At 42.7% G+C, this 5,471-nt stretch overlaps 2 pseudogenes; both read right to left on the reverse strand.

The window, feature by feature from the left end:
* Positions 1 to 233: 233 nt before the first annotated feature.
* On the reverse strand, positions 234 to 3,262 carry LOC119251354 (protein transport protein Sec61 subunit gamma-like; annotated as a pseudogene).
* Positions 3,263 to 3,898: 636 nt separating this feature from the next.
* Positions 3,899 to 5,471, reverse strand: part of LOC119251355 (protein transport protein Sec61 subunit gamma-like) — a 9,276-nt pseudogene continuing 7,703 nt past the window's right edge.

A 5,471-nucleotide genomic window follows, 5' to 3' on the forward strand; every position in this document is an offset into this window, starting at 1 on the left:
CAGGAGAGACAGGGCAGGTCTGCTGTGCAATGTGGGTAGTTCCCTGGCCAGGGATGGAACTCATGCTGCAGTGGCTGCCAGTAGCTTCATAGTGCTGAGACTTAACCCTTTGCACCAGGGACGCTTCTACTATAAGGTCAGTGCAGGGACATACTGAGGCCCGAGGTCGCAGGGGAGTTTTGAAACTGCAAGAGGGAAATTCTACCATTGCCTCGAGTTCCTGGAACTAGAGGTCACCCTGCACAAACAGGACCTGAGAGCAATCAGCCAAAACCACCAAGAAACAGAACTTTCAGAAAAACAACTGTGGCTCCGCATACCTGGCTTCCTGCCTAACATTTCCCCACACTATAAAAAGGCAACCCTCCCTCACAGTGAGTGTGATTTCTCTGACCTCGGTGGGGTGTCAGTGAAACTTGCCTGGGAGGTCAATAAAGTTCCTGCCTGTCAGAGACTTGGCTCTCCCCTTCTTTACCATGCCAATACTTTCACTATAATTTCTTTTTTAAAGTCCTATTTATTTGATTTTTTTCTCTTTTTTCTTAGTGAACCTAGCTAGAGGTTTGTCTATTTGGTTTATTTTTGGAAGAACCCTCTTTTGGTTTCATTAGCCTTTTAGGCTGTTTTTTTTTTTTTTTTTTTTTATTTCCACTTTATTTATTTGTGCTATAATTTTTATTATTTCCTTCTTTATTTTGACTTTTGGATATTTTTGTTCTTTTTCTAATACCTCAAAATGAGAGACAAAGTTGTTTATTTTGGCTCTTTTTTTTTTTTTTTGATGTGACATATACTTTTTTTGATGTGATTTTTTCTTTGTACTGCTTCTGCATCTGTGTCCCATATGTTCTGGAAGTTTGTGTCCTCATTGTCATTTGTTAGAGGTATATTTTTATTTTTATTTTTTCTTTGATTTCCTCATTGACCCAGTGGTCTTTCAGTAGTGTTGTTCAGTCTCCATGTATTAGATATTTTCAGTAGTTTCTTGAAGACACTTATTATGATTTCAGTCTTCATGAATTTGTTGATATTTATCTTTTACCTAATACTGGATCAATCTTGGGAATTGTCCTATATATACTTGAAAATAATTTACATTCTATTTCTTTGGGGATGTATAGTCCCATAGATGTCTGTTAAATGGTGAAATTCTTTGTTTATAGCCTTTATGTCCCTTTTCACTTGCTGTCTCTTTGGTCTGTCCACTGATGTGAGTGGGGTGCTAACTCCCCCTACCACAAAGGTGATTTTTCCAATGTTTGTTTTCTGAGCTGATAGTAGTTGACTAGTGTATCTTGGTGCTCCTTTTTGTGTTGTGTGTAAGTTGATGAGCGTTATGTCCTCCTGATGTATTTCTCCTTTAATCATTATGCCTTGTCCTTCCCTGTCTGTTGTTACTTTTTTCAGCTGGAAATATATTTTGTGTGATATCAGTATGACTGTTCCTGCCTTCCTTTGAGTCCTATTTGCATGTTGGATTGTTTTCCAAACCTTTACCTTGAATCTATGTTTTCCTTTGGAGCTCAGGCGTTTCCTAGAGACAGCAGAAGTTAGATTGTTTTTCTAATCCAGCTATATACTCTGGATCTTTTAATAGGTCAGTTTAGTTTGTTAAATTTAGAGTGATTATTGAAGTATGAATTGATTATTGAAGTCTGTTGCTGACATTTTGTTTTTAATTTTTGGTTGTATCTATTTCTTTTTTCAGTTCTTTTTTGTATATTTCTATTGGGCTTCAGTACTACAGTTTCTCTCCATATTTTCCTGGAGTGGTAGTCTAGTTTTTGCAAACTCTTTCAGGTTTTCTTTAGACTTTTATCTTTAAAAAAATTTGTAATTCTTTTAATTTGGGAATAGAAAACATCTTGGAAGAAATAAAATGAAAAACATGAAATATATCTGCAAATTTTTACTCCATGAGCTTCTTGAGTTCTCACTTGTTTGCCAATTTCCAAGGTGAAAAACACTCTTCTGGAATGGCAATTGGCCACCAACAGCAATGCTATTAGTAAGAATATAGATGGAGTTCACAAAAAAGCCAATGAATTCTTTCACAGCAAGTCCTACTGCTATTGCCATGGCAATCTTCTGGAAATTTTTTCTATCAGGTTTGGTGTGTCTTTTAGCTAGTCAAATTGAGTCCTTCATAAACTGCTGACTTGACTCAACAAATTGCATTACCTGATTCTTGATATCTCTGCAGCCACCACCCAATGCCAGAGGCACATCACACTAGTTTAGAAGGTTTTTATTTTCCCTGATATCTAAAGCAGAGCCTTGCAGGTAGAATGTTCTTGGTTGGCAGGTTTTGTCTTTAAGTTTTTCAGTCACATCCTTCCTTTCTTTGCCTACAGTGTTCTTCCTGAGAAGTCTGATGCTACCCAGATCTGGATTCCTTTGTAGGTTATCTTATTCTTCCCCCTACCAACTTCAACATTGTTTCTTTGTCTTGAGCTCTTGAAAGTTTCACCCATTGGTGTTGGTCTCATTTGTTTTAGGTACTCTGGTATTCATTAAGCTTCCTGGATTTGTATACTTGTTTCCTTTTCCAGGTTTGGGAAGTTTCTTCTATTACTTCTTTAAATATGTTCCCTCTTTTTATCTCTTCCCCTTCTGGAATAACCATTATTCTTATATTGCTTTCCACCTGGTGTTGGATAGTTCAAGAAGTATTTTTTTGATTTTTTTTACTATGTTTTAACTTGTTCATCTTATATCTTGCTTCTTTGTTAAGTTAGAACTCCAGTTCACTGATTCACTCTTCCATTTAGTTGATTCCACTAGAAATTTCTGTAGTATTTTTCATCTCCATTTTATTTTTTTCCCCCTTCAATTCCTTTATTTCTTTTTTCAGAGTATGATTTTCAATCTTGTTTTCATTGATTTTGCTTCATAGGGCATTCATTTGTTTTTCTGATTTTTCTTGCCTAACCTTGTTCTGCTTTTCTGCCTCTTCCAATTTCTTTATGATGGCAAACTCCAATATTAAATTTGATAAGAAGAGTAGATTTTCCATTTCAATGCAAGAGAGTTCTGGAGATCTGTTCTCCCTCTGTGGTTTAATACTGACTTTCAAACTCCTGTGGCCTTTTTCTGTGTTTCCTCCTCTCCATTGATTTCCAGACCTCACTGCTATGGGTTTGGCCTCTGTACCCTCCCACACTGGTGCTCCACAGAGGGCAGCTGGGGTAGGTGCTTTGCAGTCTGGACTGGGACCTGCACTGTTTTCCTTGATGCTGGTGGTTGCATCCTGGCTCAGCATTACTTCCTGGAGGCCAACTGAGGGTCACTGATGTTGTGTGACTGTGTGGCCTGGTCTGGGATGTGTGGTGGTTCCCAAGATGCTGCTTGGGTGGGTCTGTGATTAGGGTCACTTCCTGGATGGTGCTGATGGCAGCTGGTAATGAGTGGATCCCTGTATATCCAGGAATCTATAATACAATTTATTAAAATTTCTATAAGAATACTGTAAGGGGCAGAAAGAGAGAGAGAAGCAGAAGAAGAAGCTGAGAGAGCAGAACCACGAGAGAAGCAGAGAGAAGGTGAGAGAAGGCCGGAGAGCCCAGAGTGAAGACTTGTTGGGGGCTACGGGGCCTGCCAGCCTCCTGGTCCCCCAGCACCCCTTCCTGATATGTACCTGGTAAATCCCAATAAAAGCCTGCAAAAGCCTCTGAGGGCTCCAGGACTCACTCCTCCTTTACCTCATCTGCTTGGATCATAGAGATCCTGCTCTGTGTCCTTCCTGCCCCTTACAAATACCTTTTCCCTGGGTCTCACTCCTTGTCCTCTATATATGTCAGGTTCTATGTGATGTTTCCTCTCCTCCCCTGGAATTTCAGTCACAGCAAACACAGTGGATGTCCGCCCATAGGTGGTGGGACCTTAGAACAGAAGGGCTCTACATAGACCCCAGGGGACCTGTAAAGATAAACAGAACCTGGGAGTTATACAGTTTTTGGAAGGCCCTGGGTCATCTTAGGTTGGCTATTTCAGTTATGGGGGTGACAACCAGATCTGAGAGAGGCTCTCCTCAACAAGGGGTAGGTATGCAGGCTCAGAGGTGGGTGAGGACTCCTTTGCCAGGGCAGAGATTAGTCCCCCGCCAGACTCAAGCTGGTTAGGGAAGGAAGAGGAGATTAAAGTAGAAATTAAAGCCATCACTCTGTGTGTGTGTGTTTCTTTTTCTTTCCCATTCCTTCTGGGGTGGGTACTGTAGGGTAAGTGGTGCCATTAATGGTGATCGTGGATCCCTGCAGTCCTGCATGCATGCCTGATGGCGGACACCTGGAGTAGTGTGTGGGCATGCATAGGTGAGCACACCCGGGCTGAGACTGGGCTTATAAGGGTGGTGTTGTTATAGAGCAGCCCCGATATTGAACGGGTTCCTGGCTGTGGGTCCTCACCTGCACGCTTAAAAGGGACTTATGAATACTCCACTACAGGCACACACAAAAGGTTAATAAAAGGTTTATTTACAAGGGAAAAGGAAATAAGGAAAATGTACAACTCAGGAGAAAATAGGGAAATAAAGTCTTTAATGCGTCCTACCAGATCCGACGACCTGGAAACCCAAAGTCACTCTCAGAGCTGGCCGGACGCTGCGAGCTGGCGGAGAGCCCAAATGGGGATCCCCCAAAGCCCACGTGTCTGCCTTTTATCTCCACCTGGCTGCTTAACCCCACCCTCAGGTCCCAGCCACCTTCCCTTTGGTGGTGATGGGATTTGGAGTTCCCAGTGTCTTTGGCTTTGGCCTGGAGTGGGGGTGGAGTCCACAAAGCCTGTATAGAATTAGCTTTAGGACATCCTTTTCCCCCTAACAGTGTCACAGGGATGCTGGAGGGAAGAACAGGAGAATGAAAGCAGAACAAGAGCAGAACCAGCAGAGTAGCAAAGGAGAAGCAGGGACCACGAGAGAACACCAGAGAGCCCAGAAAGAATGGAGATTTGCTGGGGGCTGAGAGGCCTGCCAGTCGCCTGGACCTCAGCCTCTGGGCACACCTGCCTGCTGTGTACCTGGTAAAAGATCAATAAAAGCCTGAAAAGTCACTGAGGACTCCAGGACTCTCCTTTGCCTGTCTGCCCCAATCATATAGATCCTGCTCTGTGCCTTGCTGGCACTACAGGTACCTACTCCATCTGTTGTGCAACCATCCCAGGCCAAGTAGGTTCATTGTCTATTCTTGCAGAATGACAAGGAAATTCTGGAGTCCTCACTATCTTTTTATAGGCCTTTAATGCTATATCAGGTAACAGATCAGCTGGTGGGGAGATAGCAGCTGAGCCCATTCATTAGCCTCAGAGTGACTCCAGAGAGCACAGGAGCCCTTTTTATCCCTCACTCTGAGGCCCAGGTGTCTGAATTTACATATGCACGTTCCCCTGCTCTTTGGCTTCTTAGCTCAGGTGTCCAGAAGCCAAGGTGCATGTGCCCCAGGCCCCTGCCTCTCAGCCCCAGGCATAGGTGCAGGAAA

This window comes from Talpa occidentalis, unplaced genomic scaffold (assembly GCF_014898055.3).
Source record: "Talpa occidentalis isolate TD23 unplaced genomic scaffold, MPIMG_talOcc4v2.1 talOcc4.2, whole genome shotgun sequence".
Classification (NCBI taxonomy): Eukaryota; Metazoa; Chordata; class Mammalia; order Eulipotyphla; family Talpidae; genus Talpa; species Talpa occidentalis.